This window comes from Electrona antarctica (genome assembly GCF_951216825.1).
Source record: "Electrona antarctica genome assembly, chromosome: 1".
Lineage (NCBI taxonomy): Eukaryota > Metazoa > Chordata > Actinopteri > Myctophiformes > Myctophidae > Electrona > Electrona antarctica.
Window position 1 is genome coordinate 27,686,512 of NC_136806.1, and position 20,051 is coordinate 27,706,562.

Below are 20,051 nucleotides of genomic sequence, written 5' to 3' on the forward strand. Positions count from 1 at the left end.
CAGGTAGATGCGGGGGTGGGGGTTTGTGGGTGGGCAGGTGTTGCTGTCAGGTAGATGGAGGGGGTGGGGGTTTGTGGGTGGGCGGGTGTTGCTGTCAGGTAGATGGAGGGGGTTTGTGTGGGGGTTTGTGGGTGGGCAGGTGTTGCTGTCAGGTAGATGGAGGGGGTTTGTGTGGGGGTTTGTGGGTGGGCAGGTGTTGCTGTCAGGTAGATGGAGGGGGTTTGTGGGTGGGCAGGTGTTGTTGTCAGGTAGATGGAGGGGGTTTGTGTGGGGGTTTGTGGGTGGGCAGGTGTTGCTGTCAGGTAGATGGATGCTTCAGACAATCTGTCTGAGGAACAGAGCAGATGGTTAGTCAATGTTCCTCTGGTGAGACCACCTGAATGGCCTGCTGACACAGCAACTGGCACGCACGCACACACGCCTCTCCAGAGGCCATTTGCACTGCAGCACAGTGTGTGTGTGAGAGAGAGAGAGAGAGAGAGAGAGAGAGAGAGCTGTAAACACAGCTTTGTTTTGTGTACACATTTCTTTAGATCCATTTAATTGCACATATATTATTTTGTTTTTATTGCTTTGTTCCACTTTTGCTTTGGCAATGCATTATGTATTCTCATGCCAGTAAAGCCCCTTTGAATTTTGAATCGAAAGATGTATATATATATATGAGAGAGAGAGAGATAGAGAGAGAGAGAGAGAGAGAGAGAGAGAGAGAGAGAGAGAGAGAGTAAAAGTTGGTGAAGTGGTGAACTGTTCAGCAGTTCCTGCCGGGAGGCTGAAAGCCAATATCCGTCACAGTGGCATTAATTATACTGTGTTTTTCCCAGAGGACATCGTTATTAAGACGTAGCCCAGTTAAGGCCTGCGGTGAGCTAACGATGCCAAGCCCATGCAGGCCAGCAGAGCTGTGAGGAACAAAATGAGCCAGGAATGGATGATGTAATGGGAGTCATGTCCTTAACCTGGGAACCCATTGGCAAAAAAATAGGAAAAAACAGCACCCTCTGCTGTTTGTTTCCTTGAATTTGCCTCTGGGTGCCCAATGGAATGTGGATAACAGGATGTTGGCCCGTTTGGTCTCTTCTTCCGGTGAAGCACTTATGTTTTCATTCCAATAATCCCCAATGTAGTCACACATACTAAATGCCCCTGCCGACAGATTCAGTAGTGCTGCTCTGAATCTGTTCTTGAGAGATTGCATTGCAAAATTCATGAACTTCTTTCATGCATATTTTCCCCAGCTCTGAAATGTTTTTTTGCAGAATGGCTGCAGCTGACCAATCCCTGAAGCCAAACTTCTAGGAGGTGCAAGAACAGCCCACCCCCCGCTGAATTTCTGAATGACGCCATTTTGTAGTTGCAAACAAAATGACTGGATATCATGCACGGTGAACCTCTGTTTATCGCTCACAAGGTCTTGTCATAAACACCCAAAAAACAGAAGTCAATTTTATTTATAACAAAGCACATTTAAATACAACCAAGGTTGACCACAGTGCTGCACAGCATATAACTAAATGCACTAGAAGAAACAACAATATTTCACAAAATATAAAACGACACCTAATCAAATACAAAGTTATAGTCAGAGAAAAAGGGAAGCTACCTCATCTTTGCCAACAATGGACTGCCAGCCGTGTGTGTGTGTGTGTGTGTGTGTGTGTGTGTGTGTGTGTGTGTGTGTGTGTGTGTGTGTGTGTGTGTGTGTGTGTGTGTGTGTGTGTGTGTGTGTGTGTGTGTGTGTGTGTGTGTGTGTGTGTGTGTACATGCGTGCATGTTGGGATCTTCTCACACAGTAGTGATATAGTTGGGTCTCGGCTGGGTGAAGCTGGTGTCTCTCCATTACTTTGTGCTGCCAACAGAAGGCAGGCTGTGGGAGCAGCTGCTGGCCCATGAAGGACATTGTCCTCCTCATCCTGCATGATGATCTCCCCCATAACGATATATTATATCCTCCGTAAATGTCGACCTTGTCATAGACCTAGATAGAAGTTGCTGAAATAGCCTATCTACAATCGTCTATTTTCACTGTTTATTAAAAATAAATCGAAAGTGGAAGTGGTTAATTGTGTCTTTGGGTTTTAATAATATTGAACCAATGAGGAGTATTAACAAGAGCGTGTGACTATATAATTGCGAACGTAGTGATTGCGAATATAGTGAGCGACTACTACCCAATGCCTACCAGTGATGACATTGATAGGCAGGCTTGGTCATCATTGTATAATAATAATAATAAATATAGTTGCAAGCAGCTATAAGACGGGGTCAAGCCCAAAAATCTACAAGCTCATGTTACATTACATCGTTGAGAGTTTGTAGATGTGCAATTTTTGCTAGTCGCTGTAGTCGCTCGGCAGTGCCTCCCGTCCCGTGGCTCAAGTCACCGTCAGGCGTCGCGCCTCCGTCAGTGAAACGGAATCTGACTGGTTTTCCAATCATATTGTGACATACATAGGGCTCAACGGGCTAATGGTGAAAACACTTGCAGACTGCATAATCTGCATTGATTTGGCAGCGGCACACATCCATAAACGCTCAATATCTGCTGCGTGTGTGCCTGCGTGTGTGCCTGCGTGCGTGCGTGCCTGCGTGCGTGCGTGCCTGCGTGCGTGCGTGCGTGCATACTTGTATTTCTTGTGAGAGCCAAATGTCCCCAGGAGTATAGTTGAATTTGAGAAATACAGACCATGCATTTTCCAGGTCCTCCCAGGATATTTTCAGCAAATAAATAAAAGGCTAATAATTAAAAAAAGGTTGATGTCTTCACAAGTATAGTGATAGCGTGTGTGTGTGTGCGTGCGTGTGTGTGTGTGTGTGTGTGTGTGTGTGTGTGTGTGTGTGTGTGTGTGTGTGTGTGTGTGTGTGTGTGTGTGTGTGTGTGTGTGTGTGTGTGTGTGTGTGGTCTGCGTGCGTGCTGTGGTCTGCGTGCGTGCTGTGGTCTGCGTGCGTGTGTGCGTGCGTGCGTGCGTGCTGTGGTCTGCGTGCGTGTGTGCGTGCATGTTATGGCCTGAGGTGAGGTGGATCAATGCATCCATATGTCATCAATGCACAGCCCGTTTCCATCACATTGTGCAGCGGTCGATTAACCCATGAAGACCGATTCTACAAATGCCTTCTAAATCAGTGTTTCTCAAATGCTTTCGTGCCAAGGATCGGGCCAAATTGATATGTTTTTGGCCTCGCATCTGAAAAGGTTTTGTGCCATGCAAGGGACCTCCCTCCAGAAGAGAAGATTTTTCCAAAATGTAAAAAATATCAGTAAAGCTCGCAGCGAGGCACAAAGTGACGCGCTGTGAGCTGTGATCTACTATTTTTGAGAACCACTGTTCCACTAAGATCCTAGAGTTTTCTGAAAGAACGTTTAAGTATGCTATATAGCTCAAATCTAAAATGACACAGGTGCTCTCCCGGGTTTAATGGGTTAAGCTCATTGACAGGCCTGTCAAAAACGCAGGGCTAACATCCATCGCTCTCCACCCCATCTGCATCTTAGAGCACTGAGTCTCAAAGTGTGGTCCGGGGACCCCCAGGAGTCCTTCAGAGAAGGTGTGGCGGGGGCTCCCCAGCACCTATAAGCGCCACCTAGCAGAATTTGTTAATAATAGCATAAATGTCTGTTTAACCATTCAACCCTATACAATATCAGCTATTTAAAAATAGCTGATCTATTTTTCTTTACTTGTAACAGAGTATTTTATTGAAGTAAAAGAGGCTGTGAGGCGGTGAGGTCTGTTTAGAGGCAGTCCAAAATGTTAAACCTGCACAAAATCTTAACTTTGTGTCATAGATATTGTCAGAAATTGTGAAAAGATATTTAACTCGATTTCAAAATGCCCCTCTCCTCTCCTCTCCTCTCCTCTCCTCTCCTCTCCTCTCCTCTCCTCTCCTCTCCTCTCCTCTCCTCTCCTCTCCTCTCCTCTCCTCTCCTCTCCTCTCCTCTCCCCTCCCCTCCCCTCTCCTCCCCTCTCCCCTCCCCTCCCCTCTCCTCTCCTCCCCTCTCCTCCCCTCTCCTCCCCTCCCCTCCCCTCTCCTCTCCTCTCCTCTCCTCTCCTCTCCTCTCCTCTCCTCTCCTCTCCTCTCCTCTCCTCTCCTCTCCTCTCCCCTCCCCTCCCCTCCCCTCTCCTCTCCTCTCCCCTCCCCTCCCCTCTCCTCTCCTCTCCTCGCCTCTCCGTTGCTCACACTTCCATGGCGACAGTGCGTCCCCAGCCCTACCCTGATTATGCACTTCTTCTCCCCCCTCCAATCTAATCCGGCTAATGATGCAGGGATTTCATATTTATTAGGTGCCACGCCATCATTTATCATTTCCCATGAAGCTCCAGCGCATAAACAGTGATATGGCTTCGGGGTGAATGATAAGCGGGAGGCAGAAAGCAGCTGAATGGAACGGGGAGGTGATATTGCGTCTGCAAGACTCTGCATAAAGAAACAGCCCCAAAGCAGGTATTAGAGTTATGGAGTTATTTAAATCTGAGAGCACAACAGTATTGTCATCCCCCCGCCCACCACTCAAGTGTGTGTGTGTGTGTGTGTGTGTGTGTGTGTGTGGGGGGGGGGGGTTGTAAGCGGCTGGGCTGTCTTTGCATGTTTCTCCACGCTCCACTGATTACTGGGAGATGTCGCGTTTGTTGATGCTTGTGCTCTGGACAAAGTGAACTACTAGGAGCAGAGCCTGCCAGTTTCATTTAACTTCATTAACTCTTTAAGGAGGGGGGTGTTGCGGCCTGCCGTATTTTGTATTGTATATATTGTTCTTATTGGTGGCTTGTATTATAGTGTTTCTTTTTTTGTGTTCCTCATAAGGTGGTGACTGGTGAATGCTGTGAGACTGGAGAGTTGGGTGTGGTGCTTGAGTGTGAAGTGACTGATTGAAAGCAGGTAGTGTTGCAGATTACAGGTCCAGACTCTGGCCCTGTCCCAACTCCTCATTTGTCGGCTCCGTCCACGCCCTAGCCAGGATTGGCTGTGCTTCTGGCTCTGCATCTATAAAAGTATCATTCTAACTTGACAGTGGTGAGGAATGGCAGCTGAAAGGCAGCAGAGAATCGATCACTCTGGCTGCGTTCGAATTGCTAGGGTTGTTCCCTACTCCCTACTCCCCATACGGGGACCCAGACTCAGTGGACTCAAATAGTGATTAATTCGGACAATACTCCCTGTATGGGGAGCACCGACTCTGACGTCAATATCGGTAGAGGGCGCTATAGGTCCGTGGGTTCATGTACTTTTTATTTGCATTGTAATCCCCCATAGGGTTCAGATCGCCTCATAAAGAACTGTATGAAAAATAAACAAATCATCCCGGCCGTTTCACTCATTTGGATATGAAGAATCAACTGACTACAAAAAAACTGTCAAAACGCTGCTGCTGAAATGATGATAAAAAGGTTATTCTTTTAAAATAACATAGGCCTATGATTATTATCAATACATTAATATTATATCCATTATCCAGCAATATGAAAACAGTGCACCACCTTGACAATATGAAAATATCAGCAGCATGATTATGAACCCCCGCTAATCCTGGGGGGGGGGGGGGATACGGCAAAAATAGCCGATCTATAAGCAACGCGGCGTCCGTATTGTGAGCTTGTAGATCGGGTACTTTTGGTAAAGAATTACCAAAAGTAGCCGATCTACAAGCTCTGCTCACATTACAATACGGACGTTAACAGAAACAGCAGTCCAATAAATTACTGCCTACATAATGAAGTTGTAATGTATTTAGCGCAATTCAATGAAATAATGTTAGATAACATATATTTTTTAATGTCAGGAATTAATTAATATTAATAAAACATATGTTCGGAGACACAATTAATGTCTCACATGCATGTACAAAATATATATTGGACTTTAGCACATAGCTTTACAACATCACCAACCTTAATCCAAAAACTATTCAAATATAAGGCCTTCTACACTACAGCAAGCAACTCATTCCTCTCCTAACGTCATGCGCTGGGCCTGAGTGATATGAATGAATCAGATTAGTAATACTATTGCAAATGCAAATGAATTGTTTTATTATAAATAAATAAAACAAAACAATTGCAAATAAATGCACAGATCATTTGTCTCGAGATCTGTAGCTTCGAGATCCGCCAGGGAAGAAAAGAGAGGGGAAACGAAAGTTTAAAAAGTACATTTGTGTTGATTTCTTTCGCTGGTTCAACTTCTGCCTCTTCTGAGTTGGAGCGCAATAAGCGCATGCATGCAGAAGCAGCGCACGTGCGCGCAAACGCGTGCATGTGCGTTCAAGAGCGAGCTTACGCAATGCATTATGGGGCAGATTTGCTTCGCTGTGTTTTTGTAGTGACCATCGGATGGTCCCTACAATTCCCGGTGCATTGTGGGATACTTCAGTCCACTACATTAGGGTGCAAAAATGCTCACTACATATTCGGACACTATAACAAAATGGCGGAACCCCAAAGTAGTGCACTATATGGGGCATAGGGAATGAATTCGAACGCAGCCTCTGTCTGCCACCAAACCATGTCGTTTTCAGTATTTTTGCATTTAGGTATCTTCTGTTTGGTTTGGTCCTTCGTTATTTCTCACCTTTGTTAGCTTGTCATTTGACTACTTCTTTGTAAACCTTCACCCTGAAGTCAATCTCTTATGTGACCATTTTTCATCTGAAACTGCTGCTACTGAAGTAAATAAAGATTTCAGTTTGTATTCAGTTGTCGTTCTTCCATACTTATGTTACTGCTCTATACCCTATTACCCCTAGACAAAGGGTTGTAACACTGACTCAATATCACTGGAGGAGCAAGTTTTTAGATTATTATTTATTTTTGTTTTGTTTTGTTTTTAAGTAAAAGCAGCAATACCACAAACACAAAACAATTGACTCAGTTAAAGGCATTGGCATAAAACTTATATCAAAGTAAAAGTTATAAAACATCTGCATTTGTTTTTAGCTGAACTAAATTTAATGTGTAAATGTACTTGGTTAAATTCCCATGGCTGCTCAATATCACCAGGCTAAGATGGCTATGTGCTGCATACTCTCAGTGCTGCTCTCCTGTTATCAGGGCTGCATACTCTCAGTGCTGCTCTCCTGTTATCAGGGCTATGTGCTGCATACTCTCAGTGCTGCTCTCCTGTTATCAGGGCTATGATGGCTATGTGCTGCATACTCTCAGTGCTGCTCTCCTGTTATCAGGGCTATGATGGCTATGTGCTGCATACTCTCAGTGCTGCTCTCCTGTTATCAGGGCTATGATGGCTATGTGCTGCATACTCTCAGTGCTGCTCTCCTGTTATCAGGGCTATGATGGCTATGTGCTGCATACTCTCAGTGCTGCTCTCCTGTTATCAGGGCTATGATGGCTATGTGCTGCATACTCTCAGTGCTGCTCTCCTGTTATCAGGGCTATGATGGCTATGTGCTGCATACTCTCAGTGCTGCTCTCCTGTTATCAGGGCTTTGTTTATTTGTTTGGCGTCTTATCTGATTAGAACTGAGCTTTGAGGAAGTGGTTCTCTCTGTTAGTCTGGCTGTGTGAATGAGAAGTGACAGCGGGGAGGCTGCAAAGCCATGATGATCGCTGCTTTCATTGAGTCTCATGAGCTTCACCCCATTATTGCTTTCTGTGTTTTTCTTGCTCACAAACTCTGTCTGTTTTGGTACAGTAGAAGTACTGAAGATTGAGATTGACATTTTCTCCATCGTCTCTCTGTCTCTATCCTTTTAGCTCAAGTGTATATATGACTGTACCTGTACAGTTTCAATTCAAGGCTGTCTGAGACGTCTGTCTGCCTGCCTGCCTGCCTGCCTGCCTGCCTGCCTGTCCCTTAGTCTCTGTTTCAGTGCACGCACGCACGCACGCACGCACGCACGCACGCACGCATGCACATTAAAGTACAACAAATGCAGTGTACACACAATGTGCACATTTCACAGGTGGGACGGGATGGGATTCTCATTTGCCTGGTGGTCTGCAATATGAGCACATGCTGACAAATAACTGCAAAAGGGAAATTCTGTTGTCTCAGCAAATTCCATGTTCTCTGCATTCTTTCATGTCTGCTCTGCATTTTCGTGACAGATGGCAGCAGCCAGGAAATATGATTTATCATATTGTCACTGTTGGGTGGAAACCTTGTCCGTCTTTTACTTTTCAGTAAAAACAACAACAAAAACAACATGTAGTTTGGTGTATCAGGGGGCAGTGGCACTTCACTTTGGACACAAATACAATGGCAGCCATCTTTGACTTCATTAGTCATCTCACCGTGTGCCAAACTCACAGAATCCAACAGATGTTAATCTGTTGGATTCTGTGGTCCGCGTGGACGTGTTGGCTTGTGAAAATGGGACTGTATTTGCGGAAAGGATCCCATGGTATGTTAGCTGTGGCTCGGGTGCAAATGGAGAGGTAATGTCGAAGAAAGTAAAGCGTTACCTGTTGCTGCTGCAGATGAAGTGGCAGTGCTCGCACGTTGTCTGTTGGCAGTGCGTGAGCGTCGGCCAAGGTTGCGTTTGCGGGGGGTGACATTGTTGCTGTGTGGTGGGTATAGCTGTGTAGTTCCAAGAAATGGCGATGTGAAGTGGTTGTGAACGTAAGGAAGGTGTTTGTGGCAGACACAGCGTGTGGTCCCGACCGTCCTTGTCGTCACGTATGTGCTTGGCGATGGCCATGGAAGAGTACTGGCAAGCGAGCAGGCAGACAGGCAGCAATTAACCTTGCGTCACCACCAGGCTTTCAGGCAGTGTGCAATGCGGGATGGCGGTGTTGCGGTGAATTTGGTGACCTGCAGAAATGTGCTGGGGTCCGAAGCGTGTTTGCGTGTTGATGACGTGGGTGATGGGCAAGGTGGCTGCATGGCGCCAGATTAGAACGGTTTTATATTGTTTGTACAGTATGTAAAACCTTGTCGGAGTACTTAGCAAGTGTCGTGTGAAATGTGGTAGCATGTAAGTGTGCGTGTGTTGTGTGATGCTGTGAGGAAGCTTTTGGCTGTGGCCGTCATTTGTGTAGCTTGGGATATGCCCCGGCTCGCTTGGTTTTCAACCAGCCAAAGATTCTCACATGTCTCCCCCCTTCTCCGCTCCCTCCATTGACTCCCGGTCGCTGCCCGGAGTACAAAACTCTGATGCTGGTATTCAAAGCAATCAAAGGTATGGCACCCCCATTTCTTGCAAGTCTGATCGAACCCTACAAACCCTCCCGTGTGTTCAGATCAGCCAACGCAGGTAAGCTGGAAGTACCTTCACTAAAAACGCCGGGACAACGCTCCACACGTCCCAAACGCTTCTCCCTTCCAGCTCCAAAACTATGGTATGCACTTCCCATTGCAATCAGAACTGCAGCTCACTCACAATCTTCCACTGTAGTCTGAAAAAAACTTCAGACTCCATCTTAGCCCGTAGCACTTAGCCCACCCTAGCCCCGATGACCTTACAGGCGTATGCAAAGGCTCAATTTATGTAACTTAGATAGCATTTTATGTAGACATAGCACTATATAGTATATATGCATAGTTTCATATATAGATATATATATTCCACTGTTAGGTTCTTAGCTTATGTATGATTCATGATGACTATTTTTCTTTTATGTATATGATGCATTAGTAGTATTACCATGTTTTTTGTTCTTGCTTACTGTAATCGCTCTGGATTAAGAGCGTCTGCTAAATGCCTAAATTGTAAATTGTCTCCCCTGTAAACTAATTGTCTCCCCTGCCCTATACATAGTAATTCAGTCAAGCCCCTAGCAGGGACCCCCCTGAGTCTACACATTTATGGAAGGATTATTGTTATTATAGTGCTGTCATTTGTTCAAAATTTATAATAAGATATATAAATTTAGAAAAAGTCTTTCAGCTTCACTTAAAAAAATAATAAAATAAAATGAGCAAAAACAGCAGATTTACAAGCCTGTTATGAGTTTGTATATCAGCTATGTTATGCTACTTTTGTGTGATTCTATAGTATGATGAAGTAGGGTATCCTTTTTACAAGGTTTCTGCCTGACAGCAATGTTGTACTTCAACACTCCACATGCAGCATAGAAATACTACTCAATTGCAAGTAAGAGGCCTTTCATAATGTAATTGCGCAGATCTATCTTAAACTTATCCATTTTTGTCAAATAAAAGAATAATAATAGAAAATGTTTTAAAATTGCCTTTGTAATTGTCTTTTGTGTGTTTATTTCCTTATTGCAGCTGTATTTTGCCTGGGTTTTGTTTTTGTTGTTTGACTTGAAGTCTTGAACCTGTTCTATAAAGAAGTATAAAGCTATAAATCTCTCTCTGTTCCTCGCTCCACCTTCACTCTCAAAGCCACTGCACACAGAACATCACTGAAAATGGAAAAACCTTTGCATGCACTCTGCTGTGATATTGCCTAGCCTAGCCTACACGCACGCGCACGCACGCGCACACGCGCACGCACGCACGCACGCACGCACGCACGCACGCACGCACGCACGCACGCACGCACGCACGCACGCACGCACGCACACATGCACACATGCACACACACACACCAGGGACAAATCAGCCTATGGGCCTGTGGGGCCGTGGCCCAGGGGCCCTTGGCTCTCAGGGGCCTTCGGGGAAATTGGACGGTGAGGTACTAAGTTTGACGTCCTGAAAAGGGCTCCTGGGGCCCTTCATTGGCTGTTGATTTTGTTAAATTTAGGTTAAAAAGATGATAAAAACACGAGAATGTCGTGCGCACGCGTGCTATGGGGGCCCTGCAAAATTTACCGGCCCAGGGGCCCTTGTGGGGGTTAATCTGTCCATGACACACACACGTGCGGGCACGCACGCACGCACGCACGCACGCGCGCACGCACGCACGCACACACACGCACGCACACACACACACACACACACACACACACACACACACACACATGGAGGTGTGTGAAAGTTTTCCCTTCTCTCCAATTCCCTGGGCAAAGTGTTGGGCAGAAGCTCATTACCATTTCTTATGAAATGACTAACCCTGTGTAGGCTGCGATGTCCCCACAGAACTGCAACAGTGAGACACTCACTGTTGAAATTGCATTTCTGCACAAACTCAAACTGTTGGATGCAATGAGCCACACAGGCACGTCTTTGTTCTGGTTCTTTTTTCTTGTCACTGTTATAGTTATTATGCAGGAGCTGGGAGATGATTGAAGGAGGCAGATCAGATTTTTCTTTTTTACGAACTGATTGTCTACACCAGGGATTCCCAACCTGTGGTTCTGGGGACCATTGGTGCACCGTGATGAACTGATGATAGTGCAAGTGCCACCCCCAAATAAATGGCCAAACAGCACTGTATTGATAACATACTGTTAATAAATGGCCAAACAGCACTGTATTGATAACATACTGTTTCGGTCAGACCAGCGGTTCTGGACAAACGTCAGGCACCCATCTCCCTCGCGTTGCCAGTGACACGAGTGCATCGATAGCATTCGAACCAGGTGCACCCTGTGTTGTAAGCTTGTAGATCGGCTGTTTTTAGCAAAGACATTTGGTATAGATGGAAAGGAAAGCGGTCCAATTACAAATGATTAACATTAAGAGGGTTTCAAACTATCTGAGTACGTCTTCCATCACTCAGTGCATTATGTCCTCCTATACCAGAGTGTGATGGATGGTGTCATGCCAGGGCTGAGCAGAGCATTGTTCTGAATGTCTCTAATGAACCCGGCCATGTTGGAGATCAGTGTAGGGTCACATTAATTCTTAATGGGAGCATTAAAAAGTCCAGTTAATGCGGGATAGTGAACATTTATGATTAAGCGGCTAAATTAATAGAGCTTCTGCTGCAGCCACATAAAAAGCTTACTGACCAGTCAGTGCAGACTATAGAGCCTAAGCTTCATATCAGTTTCACAACATACTTTCACACGGCATATAGCATCATCAGCTCGTCTTGGCTGGGGGGTCAGAGTCGGGAGTGTGGGGGAAAAACTGATTTGCCCCATGGCAGGTATACCTGTTACAGTGGGGTGTGGGGTTTTCAAACTCACTGATTGGCTTTTTATAGATATTTTGGGGGGATTGTCTGCCTAATTTGACTCAAGTATAATTTGACTCTGATTATAAACCACTTGAACCCCAGCTTTCATATTCTGGGGGGAACATAAGCCAACAAGTGCCAATCTACAAGCTCACAAGCCAACACACTACACTACACTACACTATAGTGTAGTGTAGTGTAGTGTAGTGTAGTGTAGTGTAGTGTAGTGTATACACTACACTACACTACACTACACTGTGTAGTGCAAGCATTGCAGATAAAACCACTTGCTTCCTCTTTTCACAGTAATATTAACTTCACACTGATAACCCTAGACTTGGTAAACTGGACCTGAGTTGCCTCTGTCTACCAAAAATAGAGCGCTTGCTACACGTTGTGAGTCAAATTTTAGATTAAGCTTGTAGTTGTTTTGGTCTCCACCAGGCTGAAGGCATGGGGGAGAGTATATTTGTTGGCTATATTGTTCCCCACAGAATTTGGATGCTGGGCTTCTTCCATGTTCTATCAGGTGTGTGCGTGCGTGCGTGCGTGGTAAATGGTAAATGGTGCATTTATATAGCGCCTTTATCCAAGGCGCTTTACATAGATTGTGCATTACATTCACCCATTCACACACACATTCATACACCGATTGCGGCGGAAGCCATGCAAGGTACCAACCAGCACATCGGGAGCAATTTGGGGTTCAGTGTCTTGCCCAAGGACACTTCGACATGTAGACAGGAGGAGCCGGGATTCGAACCGCCGACCCATGGATCATTGGACAACCTGCTCTACCTCTTGAGCCACGTGCGTGCGTGCGTGCGTGCGTGCGTGCGTGTGTGCGTGCGTGCGAGTGAGTGCGTGTGGCACAACCTTACGCAGGTTCAATATAACTTCATAGGTGTATACTTGTTTTACTACTAGAAGCTCGACCTGCCCCTCCACATCTAAAGCCTCGTGTTCCATGTTGGCCAGGTTGTGTTGTTGTTGTTGAAAAGTCTTTTTTGGTTTGCATCCCACATATAATGTGTTTATGCTTTTAACGTGAAATGTGAAACTCATTGTGTTCACTTCGTAATAAATGTGCTGTGCAGGGAAAACAATTTAATACAGGTTCATTAGACCTTCACCAGACAGAGCAAACCGTTTTAAGCTTGAATAACAAACCAAGTCTCTATAGATCAAAGTGAACAGAAATCTTTTTAATTTTCATATTGGATATTTTTATTTTCCCAACAGTGCCGCTGCTGAGCTGCAGTCTCTGTTCACAATAGAGCACCGAAGTCTGACGTCAATATCGGTAGAGGGCGCAAATCCACGGGTTCATGCACTTTTTATTTGCATTGTAATCCCCATAGGGGGATTTTAGATCGCCTCATATAATAACTGTGTTTGAAAAATAAACAAATCATCCAGGCCGCTTCACTCATATGGATATGAAGAATCAACTGACTGAGAGAAAACGCTATTGTTACTGCTAATGAATTAGTTACATTTTCGCTAGAAATAGACTGTATCATATATGAGTGACTGACTGTCGCAAACGATACAAAGACACCTCCCTGACAATAACGCCGAGACAGCTTGTTTATTTTTGGACCACAGCGCTTATATGAAACGTTTTTAAGATGAGCCCATGTTATTCTCCATAGAGAAATTACTTCCGTGAACCAGGGGAACCGAGGGGACGAGCGAGTGACGTCAGGACTTCGGCGCTCTATGAAATCTGAGTTAGAAATACAACTCTGTTGTTGACTGACCTGCAAAGCTTGCAAAGCTGAAAAGGTAGTAAATTAAACACTTGAACCCTCAATACTTTGATTAAAACGGACCTGAGTTACAACTGTACTCTTGTTTTCACACCAGATCTATTCATCAAAAACAGCTATTTAGGTGCTCGGGTGGCGCAGTGGTAAATGCTAAAACTTCAAATCCACCGTGGTGCATCCAGATTTGACGACAATGGGCTCTATTTTACTACTTCCGGGCCCCTTCCCTACTTCCTTCACAGGTGTTACCAATGATACTAATTAAGGCTCTGTTCCATTCAGTGGTACAGTGGTTCTCAATTTTTATTTTTATTTTTTAAATATTTCTTTGGCTTTTTTTCTGCCTTTATTGATAGGTTGAAAGTATAGACTGACAGGAAATGGGGAGAGAGATGGGGGGGAAGACCATAGAGTATATAAAAGGATAGAGACTGATCTGGCGCGAAGCTCCGCCCCCTCCGCTATTCATGTCAGTGGAAGTTGCTCAGTGGCGTTTTGAAGCACCCGGAAGACTGCCGGAAGTCCCTCCTCCGGACCTCAACTTTGAGGTCCGGGGTGACGTATGCAACCGAGCGCTCAATGTTAAAGCCCAGCTGCACAGGGTTTCCCGGTCATGAATCCACGGGTCCACCTGTAGTCCCTCCTCCTACCACTAGGACCCAGACCTTCAACGTTGAATAGCCTCACTGGCCCCTTGGGGAAGACACGCAGCAAAGGCCGTCGGGATCGGGAGTCGAACCCACAGCACGCCATCAGGCTGGCTCAGCAGCCTAGGTGCCCAGACGGTTGAGCTAACCGTCCGGGCCGGTTCTCAAACTTTTTAATTTCAATTAGCCCCATAACTCTCAGAGTTACACACCCGTACGGGGCCATTTGGAACCCACTCAAGGACACGTTGAGACCCACTGGTGTAGCAGAGTGTTTCCAGTGAGACATGTACAATAGCAGCACCCTGACTTGTTTGACTATTGTAAATTAGGCATTAGAAGGGGGGCTTCATGGACCTGTGTAGTCCCCTGTTGCCCACAGATAAGGCATCCTGTTCATAGTCCTACTCCCTCTTGGTGTCTCCTGTTAGGCTAAAGATCAATCCCCCCCTGTGGAATCACAGCTCAATTTGTCCATGGCTCTGACAGGGCCTCGGGTCAATAATGGTATTGCATCGCTACGCTCTGGTTTAGGCCTGGTGGTGGTGGTGGCCTGTTCTATGGCTGACACAGCAATACTGTGACTGTTGGTGGCTCCATGACGGATGGCAGCGAGGTCCCAGTCCACACCTCCTGGGGGCAGCACTCACACTGTGTTTTGTTCATCCGTCTGCTTTCATGTGACACAGAGGGCATCACATGACAAAAGCCACGTAACTCAGCCGCTCTATGGATTTCACAATACTAGCTGTAGACAATTCAGACCAGGACAATACAAATGCCTTCTAAATCAGTAGTTCTCAAAAATAGCAGATGTACAAGCTCGCTTTAAGCTTTAAAGCTTGTATATCAGCTACTTTTTAATAGCCAATGCTAAAATCTAAAATGACACGGATGCTATTGCGGTTTTAATGGTTTACTTAGTATATTGATAATACTAATTTCACTGTTGGATGCACACAAACTACCACACACCACTTACAACAACAAAAGAACAGGGGAGGAAAGTATACCTACTGTAAGTAGATTTACTGGTAACCCTTCATTTTACAGAACAGTAATTTCCAGGTAACTACCAGGTATAATAGGTAAGTACATGCATGGTAACTAAAGTACTGTATGTAAGTGCAATTTTACATTACTTGAGTATTTCCATTTTTGAAACTTTATATACTTCTACTCGATTACCAGCTCAGTGGCCTTGGGGTTAGAGCGGCCGCCCTGAGATTGGGAGGTTACAATCCCCACGGGCTGGGTTATACCAAAGACTATAGAAATGGCACCCATGCCTCCCTGTCTGGCACTCAGCATCATGGTTAGATTGGGGGTAAATCCCTGCGACATACTAACGTCATATCCAGGTGGTGTATACTTGTACATCATGGCTGGGGGATGTACTTTTACGTAAAGCCGCCTCACACATCAGAAGAAAATGATAAAAAAAAAAAAGAAAGAAACAGCCCCCTCACACATTCAGAAAGACAACCAGAACCAGGGACATGTTTTTGATGGGTCTAAAAAGGTTCAAATGGAGTTTGAAGTTTCAATGGGTTTATAGTAGGGGGAGTGACTGATAACATGATTATTGAATATCTCTGCTGTCGGGCAGAAACCAGCTATGTCCAAAATATTAACTTTTCAGGAAATAAAAAAATATAATAATAAAATCAATAAGAACAAACCAATACTGGCCCCTTCAAAGGATACATAGTCTTGATACTTGAATGTGTCCTTATTGTAATCACTTTAAGTGAGTCATTCTAAGTTAGGTGGTTTGAACAACAGTTTTGAGGATCCAATGGAGTTAGGAGGATGTTCTTCCACCACTGCATATATTATAATCAATATTGAGACTTGTATCGTTAACAAGTGTAGAACTGGCCAAGACGCAACATATTTCACAAGTTCCATGGACAGAACAGGACAAAACACAACAATCCACTCCAACGGAAGTCCCTATAGCAATTAAAATAACGGATTAAAAGCATACCTATGTATGCAACATCACATTGTACACTTCAAGTACATACAATAGACCACTGAGGCACGAATCAATTTACCTCAAGAGACAGGATCAGCTTTCAAAAAGCAATTCCTTTTGAAGACCCCAAGTGAAATCGTTGCGGACAGTTTCACTTCATCATTCCAAGCCCACGGTCCACAGTAACAAACATGTAAGTATGTGATGAAGTGAAAACATTTGAAATATAGTGATTGGATATTTCTGCCCGGGGTCAACAATATACTCCTTTTCACTTTTACAAAAATGACTACAGACGGCATAGAACAAGAACAAAAGAAAAGGATTGATTTTCTTTTCAACTAATCTTTGCTTGCACAGATCTCCTGTGGGTGTGCAGAACCGTATGAAAATGTAAAGAAATGATTTGATCAGGGAATGCTGTCTAGTTGGTTTACTGTAATGAGAATGTTGATTCATTGTGAAGCACAGACCAGTGGTTTACTGTAATGAGAATGTTGATTCATTGTGAAGCACAGACCAGTGGTGGAAAGTAACATTTACTTGCTGTAGGTCAAACTAAAGTTTTTACTGTAGCTCAAACTAAAAGTTTGAGCTACTTTTACTTTTTTGCATATTTTCATTAGATTCAACGTACTCAACCCTGCACACATTCTAAATATGCCCCTGAAATATTGTACTGAGCAAATGGACTGTTACCACCTTCAATATTAATGATAATAATAGTCGGTAACACTTTATATTAAGGTCGTCTTTATAATGCATTATAGCGCATTTATAATGCATTATAATGTGCTTATAAGGCATTATAACACTCGTTATAAATGTTTATAATCATGTACAACTTATAACCACATTTATAACATATTATAAGTGCTGGTCATAATGCATTATTATTATGCTCAGTGGAACAGCACATTATAAGTTCTATTATAACTTAGGTGGTTATAAAGGCACATAGAGAAGTGCTGTAATGTCTGTGTCATAATGCATTATAACCAATGTGTATTAAATGGAATACTGTCTTATAAACATCAATAATATCACGACTTTGAGACCTTTAAGTAAAGTGGCAACATTCTTTAATGGTTTTTAGCAGTTGTATCATTTTATAATACCCTATAGCATGACTTTGTGACCTTTAAGTAAAGTGACAAAACTTTGTATAAATTATGGGTTAGGGTAAAATAGTAAAACAAAAAGACTACTTCTTCCACCCTGCTTAAGATGGGGAAAGAAGAGATCCTTATCCTGTTAATTAGCTTCAGAGCTGAGCCGTGCTCTGAGGTGTCAGGCCTGGAATTTCATTATTTTAGGGGGCAAGGCCACCTGGCCTTTGGTGTCGTCAACCTTTTGAGGGCACAAAGGCCAATGCCAGCCATCAAATACAAAAATGAAGTTCATAGAAATAATTAATTGAACTTAAGGGTTATGGGTGATTTTATTTTTAATAATAGTATGAAATAAATCAATGAAAAAGAGCTGTTTATTTACAAAACAGCCAAACTGAGGGGGCACAGTGGCCACGGCTTCCTGCCCTGTGCTATCTCTGTTAGCGCAGGGCTAACAATACAATACAATTACTCGCGTATTGAAACAACGTTCACAAAGCTCAAGGTCATCAACACGTACTCCTTGGGCTGGAGCGGCACCTGTCAGAAGGCAGCTAGTGTTGGGTGCATGGGAGTAGGACAAAGGCTCTACATCCTCCCGGTGGGGGCTCCTCACTGGCAGGTGAGTCAGTAGGATACAACAGCAGGGACAACACACAAATGTAAGGGTCAAAAGCAAAATAAATACATAATAATAATAATGGGTAATAAGAAGAAGAAGAAGAAGAAGAAGAAGAACAAGTCAGATACATTAAAATAATCCTGATACTGTATGAGTGTAATGAAACTGTATGTACTACATATACACAAATATATATTCCACAACTTCCTGATGAGTAAAGATATACTATACATGTGCATGCATATGTGCAGAAATGGCAATGGTATAGGCTTTCGGTTTAAAATCTTGTCTGTCCGAAACAGTCCCCTTTTGTTTTTTTCTTTTTTAGCTACATGCTGATCTACAAGGTGAGCTTGTAGATCTGCTAGTTTCGCCTTGGGGACACCAGGTTGAAAGTGTGTAAGTGTGTCTGTGGCTTTTATAATGATTGAACCAATACAAATTGGAACGCAGGTTCTTTTTTCAGTTTTTGTATTCCCTGAAAATTGGACATACAAGGTTTCCACCCGACGACGACATGATGTCAGACAACTTCTCTCAAATTGATCTCAGTAAAAGGTGGCTTAGCCTGACTAAGAGGTACATAATTAACTAAAATCCTTTAATTGACTTAATTTGTTAATCACGCCAAAGCAGTCCACAGCCCTCCCCAGCAATAATGAGTAGACTGCAGTACAGGAGCCTGAAATTTGCATAAATAAATGTATGCATTATCATTTTTATTAGTTAGTCGCTAATACATAATTAGGCAGAAATTATGCATATCTCCTGTACTCAGTGACCTATTATTAGCCGTTATTTCCAGAGCCGTTCAAGTATTGTTGCCATGCACGCACGCACGCACGCACGCACGCACGCACGCACGCACGCACGCACGCACGCACGTGTATGATTGTATTACTATTCTTGTGAGGACATCAATATTCTAGGATGGCGATGTTATGAATGCAACTGTTACAGTTGTTTTTCCTTGTTTTAACCCCTAATATAACCCTGAAGCTCAACAAATAGCAGCTATACAAGCTCACAACAACGCACCATAGAGCTTGTAGATCGGCTAACTCTAACCACTAAACCTAAGTAGATGTCTAATGCTAATCCTAACCCTGACCTGACTCTTTTAGTCTTTTCCTAATTGAAACCATAACTCCCCATATAGTGTTTAACCATAAAAACAACCATTTATCTTGTGAAGACCAGGAAAATGGTCCTCACAATGTCTATCATTCAAGTTATATACTGAGTGAGGATATTTGGCTCTCACAAATATAGTAATATAAGTGTACGCACGCACGCACGCACGCACGCACGCACGCACACACACTCTTTTATCATAGCATATAAATGGGTTTTCCCAGTGGAATCGTTGAGTTTGTCAGTCCGACACTCAAATGATGGATCATCCTAAGCATAGAAACATCCCATCTCGTGAGACAGAGGAAAGTAAACCATACACACACTCTCTCAATTAAAATTTGTCTGCTCACTTCTCCACTTCCAAATTTGTACCCTAACCTGATAATGCATTTTCTGTTGGAAAGACAGGCATGGAGACTACTGTTAATGAACAAATACTCTATGAGTATGAGTACTGTCAGAATATAAAGCTATACTTATTTTAACACACATATATCACTTACCCTGCCTTTAAGTAGAGTAGTTGAGTAAATATTATGGTGATTCATAATCATAAAGGTGACAGACAGGCCTCATAAAGCTGAAACCCTGCCTCTTCACTATGTGTGACTTCATTCTGACTAGTGGTGTAAAGTATCTAAATACATGTACAGTACTCACTCAAGTAGGCTACTGTACTTTAAATAGGCTACAGTTGTGAGTTTATTTACGGTAAAAAAATAATTAGTTACAAGTTGCAAGCGGAGCCTGAGGCACCACCATGGGCTAGGTGGAGCCTGCAGAACCATTGCGCC